Source organism: Amblyomma maculatum, chromosome 5 (genome assembly GCF_055883805.1).
Source record: "Amblyomma maculatum isolate TAMU_Amacu chromosome 5, ASM5588380v1, whole genome shotgun sequence".
In the NCBI taxonomy this organism is placed as follows: Eukaryota; Metazoa; Arthropoda; class Arachnida; order Ixodida; family Ixodidae; genus Amblyomma; species Amblyomma maculatum.
Window position 1 is genome coordinate 51,699,403 of NC_139348.1, and position 11,813 is coordinate 51,711,215.

Below are 11,813 nucleotides of genomic sequence, written 5' to 3' on the forward strand. Positions count from 1 at the left end.
GACACGCCGTCAACAGTGTTACGGCAACCATTCTTAATAGGCGCTGCTTCTGTGCTTGTAATGAAAGCACGGACATCATATACGGAAAACATGATGAACGTCGCGAGGATGAGAGTTAAGACGACCCGACAGACACCGTTGCAAAAGGGAACACGTGCCAGAGCACGAATAAATCGCCATGTTGGCCCAAAGTGAACGTGCCTCTTCCGAAGATGATAAGACAAAAAATATGAAAAAGGGGACGTAAAGGTTAGGACCTCCTATGTTAGACAGATGTCTTCTAACGTCCCTGGAACCTTGTTTTGACGGAACAATGTCTGAAAACTGTATCCCGTAAACGCGCGAGTGCACGCCAGTGCTGCCAACAACGTAGTGCGTGGACAAGCTCTCAGTTTTATACGTCGTGCTTAAGCAATCATTAATTCAGGAGTGTCCTCCGAAAAATATCATGCTGCGTCTTATAGCGAAGCGGAGACAAGTTAGGGTGAATTCCAACCTGCTTATCTCTGGCTGACGCTGTTTTCAGGATCATATATACGGCACCATCTGGATTTCCGCCCCATGATCTGGTTGCGAAAAGCCAAATCCGCTCACGTACTAAACAAACGAAAAAAGAACAACATGGAAAGGGCTCTCGCATAGCGCGAGCGGGAAATAATTCTCGGGCTACAGAATAAAACATTCGAAATGATATTACCGCTTGGCACGGACAAATGAGCGTGCCCAAAAGTGTCGTCACTCACGTGAGGAGAGCGTAGGAAGATGCCGCAGAGTCACGGGAGCACGGCGCAATCCTGTGTGTTCCGTAGGAGGCATTAGCTGCTGCGCCAGGTCATCACTTTACGGCTCCGACAGCGAACGCACGTGTATCGGCGACGGAGTCCACGGCGCACGTCGAGCAACAAACGGCGCCAATTCGACGAGCATCGCACTGCACAGGCATCCCAGCACTCGCAGATCCTTGCGCCGACTGCGCGAAATCCACCCATCCGCTTCTGTCCATTCGTCCGAGCGGAACTGCCGGCGTGCCGCATCCCCTCTACTTCTGCTGCTGAGGGGTTGGGAGGGGATGGAGGAGTACGGAAGACGGGGTTCGGTTGGGGTCTTTGGGTTATTCTCGGGGGAGGGGGGGGGGGGAGGGGATACCCGACACGGGTTATGCCGGGCTTAATTCGCGGCGGCACTAAAGCAGAGCGTAAAGTAGGTCCTCTGCGGAACACAGCTTGTCAAGTAGCATGGTTAAGTACGGCCGGTCTCGAGGGAGAGAGCGCGCTCTTTCTCGAGACCGGCCGTGGGTTAAGGCGGGGGTCCCACGGCGGCCATCTTGGTATTTGTTCAAATCCTGTCACCAGGCTATGCCACTGCTTCAGGACTGAGAAAGAGCCTGCCGGCATTGCCCCCAGTTGGCCGAGCTACCCAACCTTTGCTTTGTAGAGAAACTTTCTTTTGTTGGAGGGTGGGTTTTCAAAGCCCCATTTTTCTCCCCGCGTGCGCAGGGGGAAGGGTTCACCTGTTCTTAGCTTGACTACAGCGGATAGCAGGATTGCGGGGTGCTAGCTTTCCTTACCAGGGCTGACCTTGAGCAGCGACGCGGACCGCCGCCGCTCGATTCGGCCATGACCGCATGTGCGTAACGTAAATGAAAAGTACGTTGATCGTCACCTCGTTTTATTGTTGTTCACTCTTCTTGATAGAGTGGAAGCTTGAGCGAGTTGATGATACATCGTCGACATACATTCACAATAGCTCAAGTGGATACCAAAAATAGAAAGGTGCGATATGATGGAAAATATTTATGTGGCCCTTGTATACTATACTTATACTAACAAAAGATTTGCACCATTGGGAAAGGCACTGCTCCTATCCCTATGAAAAAAAAAATGTGTAAAGTACTAATGATTTTTTGCACAAGTCTACCTGTGGGAACATTGGCTGCTCTTGGGAACTGAGGCTCCCTCTCTACCCTTGTTCAGTACTCTTTCAAACAACGGAAAATGATTTTCTGATAAAACTCAGTAAAACCTTGCACAACAAAAGCACGCAAAAACGCCCCGAGGCGTACCTGCGTTAGCCTTAGCGCCTGTGACCGTCTCCTGGACAGAGTTGAAAAAAGAGTAAGCCGGCCTGGTTAGTGGTGTGGACATACCCTACCAAAACAAGCAAGAAATTTCCAGTTTGCCAGGCTCATTTTACCGAAAACAAGGACATTATGTAGGCTATCGGCGACCACTGCGCTGTACGTGTACATGGTGCGCGGTTCTGTAAGGTTGAATTATGAAGGTTTTGCTTTCGTACTGCAAAAAAAAAGAAAGAAAAAACGAAACATTACATGCATATACATAAGTTTTATCTCAGCCTGCCACAGGCTGAGATAGATTTTGGAAGGAGCAGTCGCGTCAACAATCTGATCAGCTTGAAATTATTAGAAGTTTGTCCCCTCACAAAAACAATGACATTTCTCAGAGCGCGTTTTGACACATTTTGTAGCACGAATGCGGCTAAACATGCCTGCTTGATATATTATGTTTAGAGGGAGTTTTAGCTCAAAAGGAACAAGGGCATGAAAGGCACACAAGACAAGCTGTGTTCCTATTACGTCCTGTTTTCATTTGTTTTACCAACTGGCTCAAACTGCCGCTTCGTCCTGAGGGCTATGCACCCTCGTTTTGATGCAGAAGGCAAATTATTATGTCTGAAGCATATCAGAGACTTTTACTGTGTATTGTTTATAGTCATGATGATGATGAGTAATTTTGTTGATCTGCTTATCCTGCCTCGGGAAGATTTTGCTTTGGCGCATCACTTTGTTCCTGAGGTGGATAGACTAGTCAATAAAACACACTACAAAATGCGCTTGCCCGGCTGTATTGCCCAAGCTCACCTTGGCGAAAATTCATTTACAAAGGGGCGGTGGGCTTTGCGAAGGTCATTGGCCTCAGTCCCTGCCCGTGGACAATGGGCTACCTCAGTTGTCCTGGTGTACATCTCTTCTCTTCCTCCTTTTTTGACTGGTTCTCCTCATTCAAGTCCCCCTTTCACCCCACCCGACCCCTACTCCAAACAATGCATCCCATGGCAGTGTGACAAAGGGATGTTTCCCTTCGCCTGCCTACCTTCAGCTGCAGAGGCACGAAAACCTGCCAGCCAGTATTTAGAGTGCGCACAGGCATGTGAGATATCTGCGGACCCACCTTAGAGCACTTTCGCGCTATATGTTATTCTGGCACAAAAGGACACTGGCAAACCTGACCAGGCATTCTGGCTTGAGAAGTACAGGCGGAGAGACACGATGTGCATTTCTGAAAGCCTGGAATGGACTTTCGCTGCACCTAATTATTCTCCAGCAACTTGTCAGCGCGATGATCAAGGAAACGTTTCGTAAAAAGCTCTTGAAGCGAACTTCTCCATTCTCGCCTGGAATGGTGAGCAAGTATGGGAGCTGAAAATTGTTGAGCATGCGCATGATAAGAAATGGTCAGTATGAATGTCAGGCCTTTTTCACAAAAAGAATCGAAGTGACTCAAAAGTCTTGCAACTGCAGTCCGAGAAGCTGTACTCACTACGTACTTTGCTGCTCGATTTTCTTGCATACATCAACCCCCCCCCCCCCTTCCCAAACACACACACACACACACACACACACACACACACACACACACACACACACACACACACACACACACACACACACACACACACACACACACACACACACACACACACACACACACACACACACACACACACACACACACACACACACACACACACACACACACACACACACACACACACACACACACACACACACACACACACACACACACACACACAGCCCCATCACTGCCACTGCGTGTGGGCCGAAGGAATCCGGTAATTCTGTTTACTTCTAGGCAAGCGCTTCTCTGCTATGCTGTCTTTTTATTATCGCACTGAAATGCTCCCAGCTGTTCTCTCAGCGGCGTCGCTTTGCTTATGTTATGTTGTCTGCATTCGAAACTGTTATTTCCACGCAGTGCAGTACGGTCCACGGCAGCATTTCTGCAAAGTTGACCATAGAAGCTGAGTGTTGTAAGTGATCAAAATAAAAATAAGAAAAGCGAATTCCGGCACTTCTGATGATCTGCTGAGAAGGGATTTTATACCGTTCATAACCATATGCAACAGCAGTGCCCCCCCCCCCCTAAAAAAAAAACAGCGATTGAAGAAATTGATGTTGCGCTTTCTCTTCAGCGAATAATGTTTTTTGAAAATTTAGGCTACAATAAACCGTTCTACAACTGACATGGCATGCAGGCAGTGAAAAAAATTACAAGAATGCTTGTCCTGTGGGTGCGCACCACGAAACACGCACGTTTGTGTTTCGTTTATTTACTTCGATATGTCTCTCTACCGTGTGTCGGGCCGGACTTTTCAGCGCGTACTAATAGGCGTTCCAGTACCCGATAACGTTCACCAGACGTATGAATACAAGTTACTTTTTCACTTCTGCATGTTGCTCAAACCTTTCGTTTTTAATCGTTATGTGAATTCAGACTAAGTATTTTTATGAATACACGTCTGCTGTGTCATGCTCCCTCCTCTCCAAACGCTTTTGAGTAACCGTCTACAGCGGAAGCAAAGCATAATTACCACCTTATCCAGAACGAGCACGTGAGAACGGTACGCGGTATGCATGCCAATAGATAGTAGAGAGATTTAGCTTACCGGAGACGTATTACGTCTCACGGAGACGTACAGACGTAGACGTATCGGACGCCTACTGCGCATGCGTGAAAACTGCCGATACGTACAGGTGCTGGAGACGTACTCTGGAGACGTATGCCGCGTGACGTCCAGCTTGCCGTAATCTCGCGAGATCTCACAAGATTTCAGCAGCCATGGAGCCAAGCCGCCAAGCTAAGCCAATTGCGCCGATGGGATGGTGCTACGAGTGCTTGTAGAGTGCTGCTGTGCGCAACGGGCCACATAGTTCTCCCGTTTTCACATTGGCGTCATCAAATGCTGTAATACCCTTGCCCCGGCCGTGCCAAGAAAACATCATGCGCAAGCGTTTCAGTGCGGCGGACGACCAGCAAGTAGCTCGAGATCGCCACCATCCTGTACATACACAGTACAGCGCAGGGAGAAGGCGCCGTCGAAAGAAGGTGCAACGATTTCTAGGGATCCGCCGACGGCGAACGAGCGCTCGCTCCGCTGCGCAATGAAGGCGTTCGCAAAGGCCTTTGCAAGCCATCTAGCGTCAGAAAAAAAAAAGAAATGATTCTGGTAACTCACTACTCACTACCTTCTCTGTTCAGACGATCGGACTGGACAGCGGACCGTCCGAGCGGAACAATTAGTTATCATATGTGACGAAAACGGCACTTTCGAGTAGCTCGGAATGGCAGTGACTCGGCGCCTGCCGATCGCGTGCGCTCCGAGTAGGAGTGGTGGTGGATGATGCTTTCCCACGATACATACGGCCCGCCCGTCTGAACACCGCCTAGTCGATTGCTGGGGAATAGCAGCGCAAAGTAAAAAGCCACTTACGTTGTGCGAATTAGATACATGATATTTCAGCATTTTTGCTAGGCATGGCTCGAGTTGCATAATGTAATACACGTCGTGTAGCTGCTTTTGTTTACATGTGCATGTAAATGTGCACAGCCACCAGGAGCCACAATAAATGAAAATTGTTTGCAAGATGATTTACTTTATCTTCTCAGACAATTGTCTGGCACCATTAGCTAACAGCACATGCTGAATGCAGTGCCAAAGCCAAATATTGCAAGAGGTCATTCATTTTATTTTATTTTTTTTCCCCAAGCTTATGAACTTGTGTCCCTGTGTCAGCACGTGAAATTAAGTGCGCCAATATTTTATGCTGTTGGACAAAACATTCAGGCACTGGAAGTCCTATTAGCATTTACAAGTCGCAGAGGCTGAACTGGTTTGCTCATTGTGTTATAAAAACACCTGAAACTTAAAAAAAGATCCTTGTTAAGGACCATTGCATTGAATGAAGGCTACAGTGTCTGCGTCGTGGCACTTTTCTAGTGTCCTGGCGCAACTTTCAGCTGCACAATTAGATCCTGTATTATGTTGGCAAGTTAATTACCAATCATCTCTGTCTCATATGGTTATTCCCTTTCAGATGAAAATGAGCCTGCAAGTGCCTGAATGACATGGTGCCCAGAGAGACTCATGATGATGAAAGCAATCATGACAACTCCCGGAATAGTAAGCGACAACACTTCTTGTATTACTTTCTTCAATGTTCTTGTTGAACATGTTACAGCTATTTACAAAGCACTGCAATGTTCAGTCTTGATTCTCTTACTGCTGAGTACAAGGTCTAGCCAGAGTGCTAAAGTAAGCTCGTGCATGTTGTTATGCACCGGAAAACAGCCCAAGATCTCATGGCTGCAGAAATAATTATTTCTTTCATTTGTTTGTTTGCTTCCATGGCACAGCCACAAGTCTGCACAGTGTGGAGCCGCTGCCGTCAACACCAAGCTTGCAGTCAGTGCCCCTGAGGGGTGAGGACATATTTACGTTATTTTGAGCAGCACCAATTTGTAAAAAGTTTTATTTATCTCAATGCCTTAGCAACTTACTATAGTTTAAAACTCAAGACTGCTTAGTACATCTGCACTTGAACCTAGTTGTTAGCTTTTGCATTCATGCGAAATCTATGCACGGACCAGCAGCAGCAACAGTGCATTATACAAAATGCAATGGTCTATGAAAGCAGCGATAAATGAAATAAACGAGTAAGAAAACAAATTATTCACAAATTTTCATGTTCATGGTGCACACTCACGAGACCATCGCAATGCTTTGTGTATTGTTATGCTTGTCTCACTGTTTTGAACCTACACTCCAGTTGGTGGCATGACTGAGTCTTCGGTTTGAGAGAAGAATGACGTTTCGAAGATGAGAGAACAAAAACAATGAAATTTGATTGCACTTCTGCAGACCTATGTACATACTTCAAAGGTCTTAACAGCAAAAGGTCAAAAGCAAGTTCATAGCAATGATAGACTATTGAGCCTCTTGCCCAGGGCCGGTATTTTTTTACTCCACAAGAAGCCTTTAAACAATCAATCCAGCCCTCTCACAGAACTTTGGCCAATAAAACATGGCACATCTCTCTGGGTCAATCAGCCAGTCAATCAAACAGTATTGGTAAGCAATGTTCCTGCAGTCATACCTTGGGAACAGGCGAGGAGACATAGAAACTTCCATTTTCACTTCGATAGCGTTGCAATAGTCGAACAAGGAGTCTGTCTGCCAGAAAAACACAGGGCATGTCTGATGTCACATACAGCGGATCAAAACAGCATCTGTAGAACTCAACTCCTAATGGATCAGTGTAATGGTTTTATGGCCATGTCCCTTCCCCCAAACAGCCACCGTATCTTCCTGTGCGGTGTGCCCTCAGGCATCCCTCTCCAGAATGTATTCATCATCGGGCAAAGCATGGGAAGTTCCCACATGCTTTTTCTTTTTGCGGCTTCACACTTTTGTGTGATGTTTGCCTGGACGCGTGATGCATTTCCAGCTCTTAGGTCATTGCACCATGACCTAAGAGCATAATGTGCATAATCAACGCAAAAGCTCAGAAGTAATATTTTATAGAGACATTTCTACCGCAATTACCCATTTGGTGAATTTTATTTATCCTCAAGAAAAGGATGGCAAAATTATATTATTGTTTACTCCTCCACTGTGGTCTTAATGCATTGGTTGATGTGAAAAAATCATTCAATTTGTTTTCAATGTGCATCAGAAGGAGCGTTCACTGACATAAAATAACATCAAATACCATGGAAAATCTTTTGCATATGCCAGCAACAGGCAAGTCCTAGTATACATTGCTGTTGAACGTGACACTTAGTATTCTCTGCGAGCCTACAAATATAATGTTCCGGCTCTCATTGCTGACAGCACGATTAAAAAGAAAATTTCTTTCTGGGAAAATAATTAGCGTTGTCTTTGAACAATTTATATTAAGTTTTTTTGATTGAGGCCACAACAATAATGTTAACAGGAAGGCTTTGCTTTGCTTTGTCAACGTGTCTGCATCTGTGCCGGTCATAATAGAACAGTCATCTGCATGTGGTGGTGGCAAAACTAATAAATATCCAACAGGCGCAAGATAGGTGTCAACTTATCCGCAAAGATGACGGCCTGGAGTCCTTGGACATGGGCGACGTCAGCTAGTCGGATTAGACCTAGCAGAGTTTCAGGGCATGAGCTCGACAGTAGTTTCCAAAAATTATTTTTTGTCTCTCGATTTATATTTTAGATTTCTGGACACGCCCATATCATATGTACCAGATCCACCCTATATATGTACGACAAATTTAATGGATATGTCGATGTGGGCAATGTCTTTGATGAACACTTTCAACAACAGTGGCCAAAGCAGGCTTCCTTGTGAAACACTGTTAGTGACTGTTAGATTGTTCAAATGGTGATTACTCAGGCATGCTATTTGTGTTTATTCTCCTCTCCTTCGGGGCAAGTGCCAATGGTTATACCCTACAACCTGTGTGCAATTCTTTTCACAAGTATATAATCACACCAGGTAGATTGCTACAATGAGAATTCACTGCCTTTTCTTTTCCTTTCTTTTTTTTCATGAAATTCTAGTTTAAGATTCGTAATTATCAAAATACTCAATTGCTTGTCCATGAACCTTTTGTACTTGCTATATACCATGGCCTATTCCCCGCCGTGGGTATGTGCCATTACCACTAAAGATAGTCATCAATGGGTCTGATACATAGGTCAGGGGTGGAAGCAGGCTCAAGCATTTTGAAGCAGCTTTGGGAGCAGCGAGACAAGAGTTTTGGAGCAGGTTCCTAAGGTCAAATGCCTCTGATAATTGTAGTAATTGTTTTTTTCTTTGACAGAAAAAGATGAGCTCTTCCTTTTTATGCAAGTTCAATGTCTGTCCAACTTCGCACTCATTTCTCACAAGACAACGGCCAACAACTTGGAACAGACTAGCAGCAAACAAAATGCTTGCTGGTGTGCTTTATAACTGAACACCTAGTGTGACCTTGTGACCTAACGCAGTTGCTATTCTGACTTGACAGATTCAAATGTCGAGTTTACCACTTCAATGCACTCAAGCAATGCCACTAATTTAGAGCTCAGATTAATGGCCATGACATTTCTGCTCTCTATCTTGTGCATATCCCTTTTTGATCCTATGCCTGTGCTCATAAATTCCTGAGCAGTGGTCAGTAGTGCCTTCAGGAAATGTAGATGGCACTGAAGGGTAGCCTTTTCATTCTTCAGCATTTTTACTTCACTACCTCCTTCCAATAGTTTTATCATTCTTTGCTTGAGCAATGCTGGGGCTCATTTTTTCAATCTTGGCAATAGGCCCTGTATGGCTTTCCAACACTCTTGAGACGCTTCCTAGTGAGTGACATCTTTGGAGTACCAACCCATAACGATTCAAGTATGATTTTGTCTGCCGTAGGCCCGACAAGCTTGTTACTGAAAAAGAGGCTCGATAAGTGCCTGCTTGTTCTTAGACCACAACCATTAGAATAACTCGTGTGGTTTTTTCAGTCGGACAAGTTTCCTTCCGAACGACTCACAGTAGTTTGCGCCTATCTGCTTCGCTTGCTGCTCTTGCTTCTCCCTTCACCGGCGATTCAGAAGGCTGAGAGGAGGTGCTACGGCACATGCACAGTGCATTTTTTTTTGCAATTATCTCCAATCGCCAGTGACTCATATTAAATTTACTTGCAAACAAATATTTATTATGCCAAATGCTTCCTTCCCTTACAAAAATTTTGTTTGTATTAAGCCCAGTGCTAGATGCGTTATATCTTTGCCACTGGTGCAAAGACATTGTTTGCGTGTTGCACTAAATTTGATGGTAGAACATTAAAACAGCCAGTTTGGAGCAGTTTTGGAGCAGGATAGAGCAGGAAAAGCAGTTTGGGAGCAGAATGGAGCAAATGGAGCGGCAATTCCACCCCCGATAGGTGCATTCACAAGAGGAGACTGCTGCACTTCTGTGCCATGATATAGGGGTATGCCATATGCCCAGACATTTCATGAATAATCATGTGCGTAGTTATTCACTGCAATACCAGCTGGAGAGCAATATTAAACAACCTCCAGCTTTCTCATAACAGCATCAATTTTACAGTAATTTCTGTGAACGCTGCACCTTTTCATTCCAGGAAGGTAGAAGAATACAACACGGATTTTTTATGCAGCACATGGTGAAGAACACTGCCCCGTGTGAAGATGGACATGTGAAGATCAGCTGGTGAAATCTTGGCAATCAGTTGACAAGATGCTGATTGCGCTGATGAAAGAATGAAAGTTATGTATGTTGGCACTATATCACATTGCAGATAGCACCAGTTTATTTTCTCCAAAACTCTCTCGACCATGTTCACTTTGCCAAATAAATCCCAAATACATTTTTGCAACACAAATGCTGTCGGTGTGTTTCTGTTCTTGCATTTTATGGTGCATAAGTAGCTAAGGCTACAGTTTCGCAAATACAGGTCCAAAATTATCTGCAAAGGGCATTACACTAATTTTAAATTGCATATTTTAAGAAATATTTGCATTGTTAGAATTGTAAACATTGTGGGCGATTCCTCTGCCCGAGGGATGCGCACGACAAACACACAGTGGGCCGTATACCAAACATATTTAATCTCACAGGGATCTTGTCGTCCGGGTGGCTGCGGGTCGTTTTCGTGGAGAGCCGGGAGGGAAGCGGGAGCGACGAGCCAGGGACCAGGAAGCGCCAGGGACCAAGAAGAGGAGACGGTGGCGCGTGCCTTCTTTTATAGCCCCCTCGCGCGGGACCGGTTATCCCCGAACAAGCGGGGAAAGGGAAACGGGCCGCGCGCAGGGAGCATCGGGAAGTGGCGCGGCCTTCAAATGCGCGGCGCGCCACGAGCCCTACAACATATGCAATGACTCGAAAAAAAAATATGTGCACAACCTCTCTCAAGTGAGCCTCAGCTACAACGTTGAAAACACTGTTAGTGGCCTGTGGTCACCACTTCACCAAAAGAAATTCAAAATGTCCCGTCACATAGTGGTAATTGCTAAAAGCATATCATAGGTCAGTGTTTCTCAAATAAGGGCTCACGAAGTGATTTTCTGGGTCCACGAAACCCACAGCTGCAAAAAAAAAGAAAAGAAAGATATGCGTGATAGCTTTGGCCTGACTAGACACAGTTTTGCAAGGTTAAAATCTAGGAGATTCAAAGGCGACTTTAGTTTACGAAAAAAAAAAAAAAGAGTGCGGAAACAGAGGGAGAGGGCATCTGCGGCATTCGTTGATGCCAACTATGGTAAAACTCTAGCTCTGGCTGCACTACTGGATGGGGCTACAATGCAAAGCATCTCGGGCATGATGACAACATGACAGCTCAATGAGAGTACAATTAATTCAGTAGTGTACAGAAAACTCTGAATAATGACTCTAGCAGCACATGCGATCAATGAATATATGAGCTGTGAATTAGCGGCATGAAGTGAAAAACCATAAAATGGCATCATCACTTCTTGCGTCTGGTAGCACAGGTTCTCACTGAAGCCGTCAGACAGCCTGACAAAGACAAGCTGTGGTGGTTCACCAAAGCAGATGGCACTTCACACAGACACTTTTATAACTCAGATGCCACCTTTCCTTAATCTAGACAATACACAAATGCACACACAACCGTTCGGGTGAAACACTAGAGACGGCCCACGTAGCACAACTCAAGTACAGCGTTCAGACTGGTGGTCTAGTACATATTTGCGGTCACAAGCATCTCGTGCCACTAACA